The sequence below is a fragment of the Eurosta solidaginis genome, chromosome 2 (genome assembly GCF_040869045.1).
Source record: "Eurosta solidaginis isolate ZX-2024a chromosome 2, ASM4086904v1, whole genome shotgun sequence".
NCBI lineage: Eukaryota > Metazoa > Arthropoda > Insecta > Diptera > Tephritidae > Eurosta > Eurosta solidaginis.
This window is the reverse complement of record NC_090320.1, coordinates 216,457,750-216,473,988: the sequence shown is the minus strand read 5'-3', so window position 1 is coordinate 216,473,988 and position 16,239 is coordinate 216,457,750.

Genomic DNA, 16,239 nt, shown 5'->3' with positions numbered 1-16,239 from the left:
TTTACATGTTTATGCAAAAAAAATAACATAAAATCAATAGAAATATACAAATTTCAACCAGTGAGAGTGTTAGCAAATTGGAAATTGCTCCAAAAAGTTTATAAAACGTGTTATAAAAGTGCAACTAATTCGGTTCTTTATCGTTCTCGTTGTCGCAGTGATCGTAAACGTCATTACAATAAAGATCACTCAAATACCACAAAGTCAACAGTAACATCAGTGCTAGGAACTTAAACAATTAAAAATTTATCACATTCACTTATAAAATACGCTACGCAACAAAAAGGAATATAAAGATTCAAGTGCGCTACTTAAGAAGAACTGTTATCATAGCGGTGCGTCTACCAGTATATTAGTATCTTTGACTAATACAAACATATTAGTTGCATCTGTCGAAACAGAAGAAGTTTCTATATCGTCTGATATTAATTATAGTGATTGTGTTGCACAACGAACACGTTCAAAAAACACATAACACAGAAGGTGCCCACAATTTTGATCGCGGTGCATCTAATCTTAAGAACAGGCATTCATTCCAGTTTACATCGGTCAAAAAGCATACACGCCGAATTGGAAATAGCTTAAACAAAAGCAAAACCAACAGCAAATATTAATCAACAAAATATGAACATTTTGGTGAAACACTCGGACACGTACAACTGAACAATTACGCCATTATCTGCCATTGCATCACAGTTTTGCTCGCCGCAGCTGGCCAAACTATTGAAAATATATTTACAAACTACAAGCTATTAAAACTGCAATTCAAAAATTAAAAAAATAACTTCAAAAAGCAAATTCCTAATAAAATGTGCGACGATGTTGAGGATATCGACGTGTTTATTTGCGAAATCAGTGTTATAAAGCAAAAATATTTATAATAGAGTACTATCCCAACCAACTGAAGACTTATCAGTGTAAGCAATAAATTATATATAATTTATAAAAATAAAAATAAAAGATACATACAAAAAAATATGCGATATAGCCACAGCATCCAAGAAAATATTACAATCAATATTAAACGAATTTCGTATATCGTCACCCGAACGTTTACCTCATATAGAACCAATATCTAATGCAGGAAGTCAGATTCGTCAAGAAGTTTCATTAATTTCAACTCAGTACAAAGATTTGTTACATCGTACGAACTCCCTTCAAGACCGTATATCCGATTGAACGTGTGTCAAAAAGAAGTTGTAGAATAATGTGCAGTTTTTCAAGCTGATCACTACTTCTGTTGCTCTTATATGCGTATAATTGTACCATTTATCATTAAATGCGATGTTAAGTAACAACAACAACCAAAATTACCAACGTAACTCATCAATATTGTATCATCCAACTATATAGAGGAATCACAATCTCAACAAAGCCATTGCATAAACACGGCTATTATTTTTGAGTTCCCTGATTGAGCAGCTAAAACCTTAAAAGCCATTGCATTAACAGCAACAAACTGAATATTCACCGCAAGTATTTTGGTGAATTATATGTGTTTATGTATTTATACTAATACTAGCCTTTACCCGCGGCCCCGTCCGCAAGGAGAAAATGAAATATATGTGCTATTCACGTTAGCCTGTTTATCAAGTTGTCTGTTTAAAAATTTTTTCTGTCAATGTATTTTATTTTTTAATACAGTAAAAAAAAGAACTAACTGAGCTGATGGGCACGCTTACATGAATAGTACAATACACTTTTTTCGAATTAAAAAAAATACATTTTGTTTCTAAGTTAAATTAATTGATATGACAGGGGTGAAAGAATTACTACTCATAGAACAAAGGAGTGAAACTACAATTAGCTAAAACCAAAAAGAAGTTTTTAAATAAAAGCAGTGTTGCTTTTTCGGGTATTTAGTTGGTTAAAATATTAAAAAAATTTTAATTATAGTTGTAATAGTTCGTTACAGGATTCATTTAAAAATAGAACGAAAAAGCTGTGATATATTAAAGATAAAACATACCGAATTTTAATTACGAGTAATTTGCCGTAAATCCACGGCCATGTGTGCTGAATTACTGGTTTCGAAGAGACCTAAAATGATCCCGGAAGTGTCCCTAAATGACACCAAATAGTCACGAAATGATGCCGACGGGATCCTGGACAAATCTCGAAAACTATCCAGAAATGATGCCGGAAGGGTCCCAAAATAATCCCGAAGTAGTCACGAAAAGTCCCGAAATGACCCTGACGGGATCCCGGACGGATCCCGAAAACCATCCAGATTTGATTCTTCAACGGTCCGCAAATGATCCCGATATAGTCCGAAAAAGTCCCGAAAAAACTCTGACGGGATCCCGGACAAATCCCGAAAATCGCCCAGAAATTATCCAGGAGGAGTCCCAAAATGATTCCGAAATAGTAGTCACGAAAAAGGCCCGAAATGACCCTGACGGGATCCCGAAAACCATCCAGAAATGACTCTGGAGGGATCCCCAAATGACCCCGGAAAAGTCCACAAACCATCCAGAATTGATCTCTGAAGGTTCCGCAAATGATCCCGAAATAGTCCCGAAAGTCACGAAAAACTCAGACCCATCCCGAAAATCATGAAGAAATTATCCTGGAAGGGTCCCAAAATTACCCCGAAATAACTCCGACGGGATCCCGGACAGATCCCGAAAATCATCCAGAACTGAGCTCTGAAACGTCCGCAAATAATCCAGAAATAGTCCGGAAAAAGTCCCGAAAAAACTCCGTCGGGATCCCGGACAGATCCCGAAAATCACCCAGAAATTTTTCCGAAATAGTCCCGAAAAAGTCCCGAAATGACCTTGAGGGGATCCCAGACCGATACCGAAAACCATCCAGAATTGATCTCTAAAGGGTCCGCAATTTATCCCAGATAAAGTCGCGAAAAAACTACGAAAGGATCCCGAACAGATCCCGAAAATCATAGAGAAATTATCCCGGAAGGGTCCCAAAATGATCCCGAAATAGTCCCGAAAAGGCGCGAAATAACCCTGACGGGATCCCGGACGGATCCCGAAAACCACCCAGAAATGATCTTTAAGGGCAACTTACCCCGAAACAGTCGTGAAAGTCCCGAAATTACCCCGACGGGATCCCGAAAACCATCCAGAAATTATCCCTGAAGGATCCCCAAATGATCCAAGAACAGTCTCGAAATTCCCTGACATTTTCCCGAAAAAGTGAAAAAATAAACCCGACGGGATCTCGGACGGATCCCGAAAACGATCCAGAAATGATGCCGGAAGGGACCCCAAATGATCCCGAAAAATTCCCGAAATTCCCCCGATGGGATCCCGGACGGATCCCGGATCATCCAGAAATGATGCCGGTTGGTACCCCAAAATGATCCCGAAATAGGCCAGAAATGACCCCGTCGGGATCCCGGACGGATCCCCAAAAGTATACAGAAATGATGCTGGAAGGTGATCCCCTTAAAGAAAGATGAAAAATGAAATGATCCCCTTATAGTTCCGAAATGATCCTGACGGGATTGCCGACGGATCCCGGAAACTATCCAGAAATGATGTCGGAAAGGTTCCCAAGTTATTCCCACATAGTCCCGAAATTACACTGACGGTATCCCGGACGGATCACGAAAACCATCCGGAAATGGTGGCGAAAGGGTCCCCAAATGATCCCGCATTAGTCGCGGGTTCCGAAATGACCCTGACGGGATCCCCGAAGGATCCCGGAAACTATCCAGAAATGATACCGGAAAGGTTCCCAAGTTATCCCCAAATAGTCCCGAAATTACCCTGACGGTATCCCGGACGGATACCGAAAACCATCTAGAAAAGTGGCCGGAGGATACCCCAAATGATCCCGAAAAAGTCCTGAAATGATCCAGACGGGATCCCGGACGAATCCCGAAAACTATCCATCTAGGTACCCCAAATGATCCCGAAATAGTCCCGAAATGACCCCGCCGGGATCACGGGCGGATCCCGAAAAAGTCCTGAAATGACCCCGACGGGATCCCGTACGGATCCCGAAAATCATCCAGAAATGATGAAGGTAGGTACCCAAATGATCCCGAAATAGTCCCGAAATGATCCCGGACGGATCCCGAAAACCAACCAGAAATGATGCCGGTAGGTACCCCAAATGGCCCCGATATGACCCCGTCGGGATCCCGAACGGATCCCTAAAACTATCCAGAAATGATGCCGGAAAGGTCCCCAAATAACCCCCTAATAGTCCCGAAATTACGCGGACGGAATCCCGGACGGATCCGGAAACTATCCAGAAATGATGCCGGAGGAGACCCCAAATGATCCCGCTAAAGTCCCAAAATTACCCCGACAGGATCCCGGACGGATCCCGTAAACCATCCTGAAATGATGCCGGTAGGTACCCCAAATCGTCCCGATATGACCCCGTCGGGATCCCGAACGGATCCCTAAAACTATCCAGAAATGGTGCCGAAAGGGTCCCCAAATGATCCTGTATTAGTCGAGAAAAAGTTCCGAAATGACTCCGACGGGATCCCGGACGGATCCCGAAAACCATCTAGAAATGATGCCGGAAGAGACCCCAAATGATCCCGCAAAGGTCCCAAAATGACCCCGACAGGATCCCGGACGGATCCCGAAAACCATCCAGAAATGATGCCGGAGGAGACCCCAAATGATCCCGCTAAAATCCCAAAATGACCCGACAGGGTCCCGGACGGATCCCGTAAACCATCCAGAAATGATGCCGGAAGAGACCCCAAATGATCTCGCAAAAGTCCCAAAATGACCCCGACAGGATCCCGGACGGATCTCGTAAACCATCCAGAAATGATGCCGGAAGAGACCCCAAATGATCCCGCAAAAGTCCCAAAATGACCCCGACAGGATCCCGGACGGATCCCGAAAACCATCCAGAAATGATGCCGGGAGAGACCCCAAATGATCCCGCAAAAGTCCCAAAATGACCCCGACAGGATCCCGGACGGATCTCGTAAACCATCCAGAAATGATGCCGGAAGAGACCCCAAATGATCCCGCAAAAGTCCCAAAATGACCCCGACAGGATCCCGGACGGATCCCGAAAACCATCCAGAAATGATGCCGGGAGAGACCCCAAATGATCCCGCAAAATTCCCAAAATGAGCCCGACAGGATCCCGGACGGATCCCGTAAACCATCCAGAAATGATGCCGGAAGAAAACCGAAATGATCCCGCAAAAGGCCCAAAATGACCCCGACAGGTTCCCGGACGGATCCCGAAAACCATACAGAAATGATGCCGGAAGAGACCCCAAATGGTCCCGCAAAAGTCTCAAAATGACCCCGACAGGATCCCGGACGGATCCTGTAAATCATCCAGAAATGATGCCCGAAGAGACCCCAAATGATCCCGCAAAAGTCCCAAAATGACCCCGACAGGATCCCGGACGGATCCCGAAAACCATCCAGAAATGATGCCGGAAGAGACCCCAAATGATCCGGCAAAAGTCCCAAAATGACCCCGACAGGATCCCGGACGGATCCCGAAAACCATCCAGAAATGATGCCGGAATGGACCCCAAATGGTCCCGAAATGACACCGACAGGATCCCGTAAACCATCCAGAAATGATGCCGGAAGAGACCCCAAATGATCCCGAAAAAGTCCCAAAATGACCCCGACAGGATCCCGGACGGATCCCGTAAACCATCCAGAAATGATGCCGGAAGAGACCCCAAATGATCCCGCAAAAGTCCCAAAATGACCCCGACAGGATCCCGGACGGATCCCGTAAACCATCCAGAAATGATGCCGGAGGAGACCCCAAATGATCCCGCAAAAGTCTCAAAATGACCCAGACAGGATCCCGGACGGATCCCGAACACCATCCAGAAATGATGCTGGAAGAGACCCCAAATGATCCCGCAAAAGTCCCAAAATGACCCCGACAGCATCCCGGACGGATCCCGTAAACCATCCAGAAATGATGCCGGAAGAGCCCCAAATGATCCCGCAAAAGTCCCAAAATTACGACGACGGGATCCCGGACGGATCCCGTAAATCATCCAGAAATGATGCCGAAAGGTTCCCCAAATCATCCTGTATTAGTCGAGAAAAAGTTCCGAAATGACCCCGACGGGATCCCGGATGGATCCCGAAAACCATCTAGAAATGATGCCGGAAGGTACCCCAAATGATGCCGTAATAGTCCCGAAATGACATCGACGGGATCCCGGACGGATCCCGAAAACCATCCAGAAATGATGCTGGAAGAGACCCCAAATGATCCCGCAAAAGTCCCAAAATGAACCCGACAGGATCCCGGACGGATCCCGTAAACCATCCAGAAAAGATGCCGGAAGAGACCCCAAATGATCCCGCAAAAGTCCCAAAATGACGCCGACAGGATCCCGGACGGATCCCGAAAACCATCCAGAAATGATGCCGGAATGGACCCCAAATGGTCCCTAAATGACACCGACGGGATCCCGGACGGATACCGAAAACCATCCAGAAATGATGCCGGCAGGTACCCCAAATTATCCCGAAATAGTCCCTTAATGACCCTGACGGGATCGCGGACGGATTCCGAAAACCATCCAGAAATGATGCCGGAGGAGACCCCAAATGATCCCGCTAAAGTCCCAAAATGACCCCGACAGGGTCCCGGACGGATCCCGTAAACCATCCAGAAATGATGCCGGAAGAGACCCCAAATGATCCCGCAAAAGTCCCAAAATGACCCCGACAGGATCTCGGACGGATCCCGTAAACCATCCAGAAATGATGCCGGAAGAGACCCCAAATGATCCCGAAAAAGTCCCAAAATGACCCCGACAGGATCCCGGACGGATCCCGTAAACCATCCAGAAATGATGCCGGAAGAGACCCCAAGTGATCCCGCAAAAGTCCCAAAATGACCCCGACAGGATCCCGGACGGATCCCGTAAACCATCCAGAAATGATGCCGGAGGAGACCCCAAATGATCCCGCAAAAGTCTCAAAATGACCCCGACAGGATCCCGGACGGATCCCGAACACCATCCAGAAATGATGCTGGAAGAGACCCCAAATGATCCCGCAAAAGTGCCAAAATGACCCCGACAGGATCCCGGACGGATCCCGTAAACCATCCAGAAATGATGCCGGAAGAGACCCCAAATGATCCCGCAAAAGTCCCAAAATGACGCCGACGGGATCCCGGACGGATCCCGTAAACCATCCAGAAATGATGCCGAAAGGTTCCCCAAATCATCCTGTATTAGTCGAGAAAAAGTTCCGAAATGGCCCCGACGGGATCCCGGATGGATCCCGAAAACCATCTAGAAATGATGCCGGAAGGTACCCCAAATGATGCCGTAATAGTCCCGAAATGACATCGACGGGATCCCGGACGGATCCCGAAAACCATCCAGAAATGATGCCGGAAGAGACCCCAAATGATCCCGCAAAAGTCCCAAAATAACCCCGACAGGATCTCAGACGGATCCCGAAAACCATCCAGAAATGATGCCGGAATGGACCCCAAATGGTCCCGAAATGACACCGACGAGATCCCGGACGGATCCCGAAAACCATCCAGAAATGATGCCGGAAGAGACCCCAAATGATCCCGCAAAAGTCCCAAAATGACCCCGACAGGATCCCGGACGGATCCCGAAAACCATCCAGAAATGATGCCGGAAGATACCCCTAATGATCCCGAAATAGCCCCGAAATTGTCCCGACGGGATGCCGGACGGATCCCTAAAACCATCCAGGAATGATTACGGAAAGGACCCAAACTGACCCCGAAAAAGTCCCGTAATGATCCCGGAAACCATCAAGAATTTATCTCTCGAAGGTACGCAAATGATCCCGAAAGTACCCCGACGGGATCCCGGACGGATCCCGAAAACCATCCAGAAATGATGCCGGAAGGGTCCCCAAATGATCGCGAAATAGTCCCGAAATGATTCCGGAATAGTCCCGAAAATGTCCCAAAATAACCCCGACGGGATTCCGGACGGATCCCGAAAACTATACAGAAATGATCCCGGAAGGGTCCCAAAATGATCCCGAAATAGTCCCGAAAAAGTCCCGAAATTACCCCGGCGTAATCCCGGACCGATCCCGAAAACCATCCATAAATGATCCCGGAGGGTCTCGATATGACCCTTACGGGATTTCAAATAAGGTGAAGCTAATTATAAAACCATGTTAATAAGGCAGCAGGCGCATTGGAGCGAATAAAAAGTTACATAGAAACATACAGGTAAAGCTAATAAAAGCGTGCTAATAAAAACAATTGATGGAGGGCGGATGGCGGGAGTAGAGGAGAGGACCACTGATCGTTCCTCCAAAATTGTCTAGATCTCGTTCTGTATGTACCAGATACCAAAAACTATTGATTTAGGAGAAAATTTATATTGAGTTATAACAATTTATAGATTTTACACCAGAGGGGAAGATAAAGGGGGGGGGGGGGGGGGGGGGGGGGCGGTTGGAGGATGTCACTGCTTACTTTGTAAGCCCTCGACTTATTTGACCCCTTGAGTCTGTGATATTGGTGAAGGCCAGTATACGTAAAGTTATAATGTGTAAAAATTATTGAAAAATAATTTCTCGAAGGGGTCGTGGGACCCCCACCCCTCTTTCCATGCTCGAAAAAAATTTCGCTAGTAGACTACTGTCTGTGTCCCAAATTTCATCAAAATCCGTGTAGCCATTCTGGCGTGATTCAGTCGCAAAGACGAAAAAATATAATAATTAAATTATAACTGTTCCTAGTGGGCGGGTACCACGCCCCTTTTCAAAAATATATAGTTAGTAGATCCTTCTAGACTATTGGCTATATGTGTCCAAAATTTCATCCAAATCGGTCCAGCCGTTCTTGCGTGATTGAGTCACAAAGACAAACGTCTGGACAAACATCCAAACATCCAAACATCTTCACATCCAAACTTTGCCATTTATAATATATATTAGATATTGTAACGAATTTACTGCAAATCCTCTTATTTGCCCTTTTGCTAAGTTCGTATCACTAAACTGTTGAATAAATAACTCCAATATTGAATAATGGAAAAATGGCCTTTATTAAAGTACTTCACAATAACACTTATACTTTGCAACTAGCTGGCTTAATAACCAAACTGATAGCTTAAATGAAACTGACTTTCAAACTAATACTGCTATTGCTCGCTAGATAGCGTCTTAATCGAAACTGCCCATAGCGCCTCTACCGCTGATGCTTTCATACTCTGTGATTTCCTCGTGGCATCTTCTAGGCGCTTCCAGATTTTTACTTAGTTAGTTATAAATTTCTCAGCTACAACTACAGATGTATAATTTCTCATTTGAGTAATACTTGTACAAATTATTGCCCTCTCTTGTGACAACTCAGATAAGATATATGCATGTGTTTGTGCATTGATTCTCCGCCGCTCGTATACGTACATGGCACATATGTGTAGACGCAATTATTGTTTCGTTTATGTAGATACATAATGATTGAATTATTGATGTGAATTCACGTCACTGCTTAGCATCGGCTTAGAGATAGCAGCACCCCTTAGTTTTGCAAATATTCGTAACAATCGCTTTTGTTGCTTGTTTTACTCTAATGCCTTGTATTTGTGGTCTTAGAGTTGAGCGCACTCAACCTAAGGTTCAATGTGCTAAGTGTTCGGTACTTTTTCATCTTCCCTGTGTGGGTGTTTTGGAGACTGACTTAGACTTTTTAAGAGAGTCTAATAGTGCTTTTTACTGTAAAGTTTGTGCGTGTGAGCGTCGTGGTCCATTCGATCGCCGCCCGCCTCTCTTAAATCAACATCTAACAAAGCGTCATCGTGTATTGTAAATGACCTGCCTTTGCTGCCTGCTGGTTCACTCAATGAAGATATGCAAAACAAAAACAATCGCGATAATTTGTGCAATATAGAAAAAACATTGAAGTCGTTAGTGTGTGATATTGCTGTGCTAAAAGGCAATGAGGAGACGATTTTACGTCTGCTTAATACATCAATAGACGAAGGTAATCGTTTACGTCGACAAGTCAGCGACCTGCAAGTAAAGTTAAGCTCTATGCAGAATGCGCTCTGTAACTTGCCGCTGGCTACCTCTCGCTCTTCCTCTGAGTCATGCATTGCTGCTGTTTCCAATGTTCGTTCGAATGTGGGTATAATTGGTGCTGCACATTCTAATGGTTTTTCCTCATCGTCACACACGACAAGTGAAAAAGTAGTTATTCTTTCTGCTTTGCCTGCTGCTTCTAAACATACTGCAGTTGCTAATACGTGTGCTATGGCTACCAATGTTGATGCTTGTTCTACTGTTAAAAATAGTGCTATGAACGTTGAAAACAACAAAAATAATTCTTCAGTACCAATAGCTATTAACAATGCTACCACCACAGCTGTGTCTCAAACGTATGAGAATAACTCTGTTAATAATTCTGCTAATAGTGGTAGATCGTTTGCTTCGGTTCTTAAATCACAGGCTAATAACTCTAATGTTACCTGTATGGATGGCGCTGGTAATAAAATCAATGTTAATACCAAACAAACATACAAACGTCGTAAGCAGCCTAGCACTGTCGGTTCGATTACAACTTCTGCACCTACATCTATTTCTACGCCAGCATCTTTATCCCCTTCTGCGCTGAAAGATAGCACTGAAGTTTTCAAGCGTCGTATGCCAAATTTCGTTGGCTCTAATGCTAATAATGAGCTGGGAGTCGTTGGAATGATTTGGCTTCACCTATCGTCATTTCAGCCGTCAGTTTCTTCTAATGATATTATTAGCTACCTGGTAAGGCATCTGAAGGCTGATCGATCTAATTTTTTATGCAAAGGGCTCGTTAAGAAAGATACACCTGTTGACTCAATAACCAAAGTCAACTTTAAGCTTGGCGTTACTAATGCTGTTTATGAGAAAATTGTATCGCCAGACTTGTGGCCTGCTGGTGTGAATGTTCGCCCTTTCCGTTTTTTTCCTCAAGTGGAATAGCAACTCCAGTTCACCTAGCTTCCAGCAGTAATGAGAACATAATTAACAAACAGCTTAAAGTGTATTTCCAAAATGCTTCTGGTATCAGGACTAAATCGCACATTTTGAGAGCATTTAGTTGCCAATTGGAGTACGATATTTTTGTTATTGTTGAATCCTGGCTTACTTCGGATTTCTTCGACGCTGAGTTCTTCGATCCCAAGCTATTCGTCGTTTTTCGTAAGGACAGGGATTGTACTAAAACTGGGCGTTCAAGAGGGGGTGGCGTACTAATTGCTGTCCAACGCAAGTATAATGCCTCCCTTATTATGTTAGAAAATTCTGATACCATCCTTGACCAGATCTGCGTCAATGTCCGTGGTTCTCCACAGTCTGGATCTCTATATCTGGCTGCATCATACATACCGCCGAACAGCTTGGAAGAAATTTACAAAGCTCATGTTAACAATATATCGTCCCTAGTTTTAAGTAAATTAGGAGATAATCACTTATGTGTTTTAGGGGATTTTAACCTTTGTGATATTTCTTGGTCTCATAGTTACTCTGCATCAGGCCTATTACCTAATAATATTACTAAGTCTTTTGAGTCATACGTTATAGATAATATCTTAAGTCTAAATTTGCATCAAATCAATAGTTTCAAAAACAGGCTCGATAGAATATTAGATCTAATTTTTATTAGTAATGACATAAATTCTAATCTTTCTGAGTGCCATGCGCCATTCGCTCCGACAGATATGCACCATTCTGCTCTAATTCTTAAACTCGAATTTTATGAGTTTGGAGCTCGCTCTTTAATTGATGATTTTTCATTTAACTTTTCGAAGTGTGATTTTTCTAGACTCGATCAGGATCTAGCTGAAATAGACTGGGCCAATTTGCTTTCCATCTCTGATGTTGGTCATTGCTTTGAAATATTTAAGTTGACTCTCTTTGATCTGTGTACGAGGCATGTACCAGTTGCGAAAAGGAAACCATATAGGTTACCATGGTACACAACAAGGTTAAAAATGTTGAAGAATTTAAGAAACAAGTTCTTCAAAAAGTTTAAAAGAACCAAAAACCCGTTATTTCTTACCAAATATAAACATTATGTGAAGGATTTCAACTGTCTAGAGAAGTTTCTTTACAGAAACTACATTACAAGCTTTGAGACGAATATAAAGTCTAACCCGAAAGCATTCTGGAATTACGTTAAGTCGAAGAAATCTCGCTCCTCGGTGCCTGCCACCGTCTTCTACAATGACAGACCTGCTAACACTCCCCACAATGTGGCTAACGCGTTTGCTGATTTTTTAGTTCTAATTTTGCTAATAATGATGCTAGTCCCTCGTCTGACTTCTCGTCTGAAATTTATTCATCCCTAAATTTTGGTTCAATGTCAATTTCATCTGAAGATATCTTCAGTGGCATCTCGAAACTGAGCAACTCTACTAAAGCTGACATTGATGGTCTCTCGGCTGCCTTGCTAAAAGGATGCACTTCCCTAGTTGTCCCGTTAGAGATCATGTTCAATTTATCACTTAGCTTTGGTGAGTTTATTGATGCTTGGAAATTCGCCTCGATAACTCCTATTTATAAATCTGGCAGTAAGACTGATGTCTGCAATTACAGGCCAATTTCAAAGCTTTCCACCGTTTCTAAGCTATTTGAGTGCGTTGTCAAGGAAAAGATTTATTTTTCAGTGAAGCACTTGATCTGTCCGAGACAGCATGGGTTTGTTTCTGGTCGCTCTACCGTTTCCAATCTTGTGGAGTTCAGTGAATATTGTATCTCTGCATTTTCATCTGGTCTTCAGGTCGACTGTATTTATACCAACTTTTCCAAAGCTTTTGATAAGGTATCGCATGATGTTCTAATTCACAAACTGTACTGCCTTGGCTTTCATTCAACCTTTTTGCAGTGGCTAAAATCATATCTAAGTAATAGATGGTGTGCCGTCTCTATTGATGGGGTATCATCAGATTCCTTTTTGGCGACATCGGGCGTCCCGCAGGGTAGTATTTTGGGACCATTGCTTTTTATCTTATTCATCAATGACATTAGCTCATGCTTCTCTTACGCTAGATTTCTGTTGTACGCCGATGATCTCAAAGTTTACTCTGTTGTAAATTCCGCAAACGATATGATTAATCTTCAAGCTGATATTGATAAACTTTACTCATAGTGCATTAGATCTCATCTTTCATTAAATATATGTAAATAAATTCTTCCACGTAACCTACTCAAAATCTCGTTCAAATCTCAACAGTTCGTTTAGTATCGCTAACAGTACGTTGCAGACTGTTGAAAAAATCAAAGATCTTGGGGTTGTATTTGATACAAAATTTATGTTCGTGAACCATATTGATTGCATCGTTGCCAAGGCCTATGCTATGCTAGGCTTCATTCGGCGTAATAGTTCGGAGTTTTCTGACCCGTATACTTTAAAAGTACTCTACTCCTCATTGGTGCGTTCTCATCTTGAGTATGCTACCATCATTTGGAGACCTTTCCAACAATTCTCAATCAACAGGCTTGAGCGAGTTCAAAAAGTTTTTCTTAAGTATGCTTTACGGTCATTAAGGTTTACATACCCTCTTCCTCCATATACTGCTCGTTTACTTCTTTTGAATCTTAAATCCCTGGAAGCCAGGAGATCTATTCTCTCCTTGACTTTCTTGTTTGGCATTGTCCACGGAGATGTAGACTGCGCTGACCTTCTTGTGGAAATTAATTTTAATGTTCCAAGGAGGGATCTTCGTAATGTTTGCCCGTTTTATGGTATCAATATTAGAACCAATTATGGAAGGAATGCGCCAATTGCACGTGCCCTGAACGAATTCAATAAGATTTCATCTTCTAATGAGCTTGATTTTTCTATGTGTAGGGACGCTTTTATAAATATTTTAAAGTCAGCTATTTAATTGTTTTTAAATTGTTTGTTCTAAGAACTTATTATTTATTGTAAACTATATATTTACATGTATATTTTGTTATCTTTGTGTTAATATTTTTTGTATCTACCATTATTGGCAGTCTGTAAGACCTGTATCTTCATAGACTGAATAAATAAATAAATAAATAAATATATATATATATTATTATTATTATTATTCTAAATTCTCTCTTTATAGAATTACTAGTTTATTTTACTGTTTTGTTAGTGAACTCTCTTTTCATTTAATGCAATATGATTCACCACAACATAATACACAAACATCTACATTTACTAACAATTTAAACGACACTTTGATAGATTTACCAAATGACACTTCTCAACAACAAATTACAATCCATATGCAAATGTTACTCAAAATGAAAATTTGTCAGTTTCAGTAAAACTTCCCCAATTTTGGACTAATTGTCCGGAAGCATGGTTTATTCATGCCGAAACACAATTTAGTACTAAAAACATTACACAAGAAGACACTAAATACAAACACATTATTACAGAACTTCCGCAGGAAGTGATAATAACTATTTTAGATTTTAACCAAAATCCCCCTATTAATAACAAATTTACTGAACTTAAAAAAGTGTTGATAGAAAGACACTCACTTAGCGAAAATTCGAAACTTGATAAAATTTTAAACCATTCTGAGATGGGTGATCGTAAGCCCTCAGAATTTTATCGTTCATTAATTATATTAGGCGGGTCAAATTTTAACGAAAATATTTTAAAGAAAATTGGGATGCGTAAACTTCCTAAAAATTTGAGTATGATTTTGGCTAGTTCGAGTTCCAATAATATTAACGAATTAACAAAATTAGCAGATAATATTTGGGAAGTGATAAACAAAAATGAAGCATTTTCGGTTAATACAATTTCAAATACAAAAGTTCAAAATTCTGTTATAGTTAAAACCACCTCTTTCATGTGTGAGAATTTTTAGAAACTTTCTTTGGAGTTAGCTGAAATTAAAACAGAAATATATCGGAATCAATCTAGGTCGCGTTCTAATTCTAGGAACAATTTTAGAAATTCTTTTAGGCGTCGTTCTAACTCGCGTAATAATCCAAATTGGTTGTATAGATTTCACTGCAAATTTAGAAATAATGCTAGAAGTGAACAACCTTGTTCTTATAACAAAAACAAAGATTCATCAAACTAAATTCTTCCGTTGTTGCAGCAACGAACAACGGAAATTTAGAATTTTCGACGCGTCGCTTATTTATTGTTGATAGAGAAAACAAACAAAATTTTTTTAATTGATAGTGGAGCATTTCGGGTAATAGCGTCTAAATTTCCTCATACGAAACCTTCAGACATAATTCTGACTGCAGCTAATGGCTCAACAATTGCCACTTACGGGAAAAGGCTTTTAAATGTAAATTTACGTTTAAGACGTGAATTTCCCTCTACATTTCTGATTGCGGATATAGCCAAACCAATAATTGGCGCTGATTTTCTTTGTAAATATGGTCTCCTTATAGACATTAAACATAAACGTTTAGTAGATCCATTAAACAATCTCTCAGTTAATACAGTATCCTACTTTTGTGATATTCCATTACCTAAATTATTTGTGGTTGACAATAAATTTACAAAATTATTCAAAGAGTTTCCGTCACTTATTTCAGAGCCAGATTATACTAAACCTGTTAAACATACAACAGTACATCGACTTGTATCAGAAGTTAGTCTTCCATTTTCTAAGCCCAGGCGCTTAGATCCGGTAAAATACAAAGTCGCGAAAACGGAGTTTGATTTCCTAGTCAAAACAGGCATTTGTCGGCCTTCAAATTCTTCAGTAGCATCACCACTTCACCTTGTACCTAAAAAAGAGTTGAATGATTGGCGTCGATGTGGCGATTTTAGAAGATTGAATATTGTAACTGTTTCCGATCGATATCCCTATTGAGTTTTTAGGACATAACATTTCCGAAACAGGTATTCGACCTTCTGATGAAAAGGTATCAGATATTCGCAATTTCGAACGTCCAAAATCAGTTAAGCAGGCACAGAAATTTATTGGTATGGTAAATTATTATAATAGATACATTCCAAAACTAGCAGAATTTACAAACAAAATTTATGATCTAATTAACAAAGTAAGTAAGAAACGTGACAAAACTTTGGTATGGGACGAGAATTCGAATGAAGCTTTTGAATGCATTAAAGATAAATTTGCATCTACGATATTGTTAAATTATTTTAACAAAATGCTAAATTATCTTTAACAGTAGATGCATCTAACACAGCGATTGGGGTGTTATACAACAAAATTACAATAATAAAATTGAACCCGTTGCATTATTTTCTAAAAAACTTTCTCCAACTGAAATTAAATATAGTGCTTTTGATATGGAGTTATTGGCGATTTACTTAAATATAAAACATTTTAGATATCTTTTG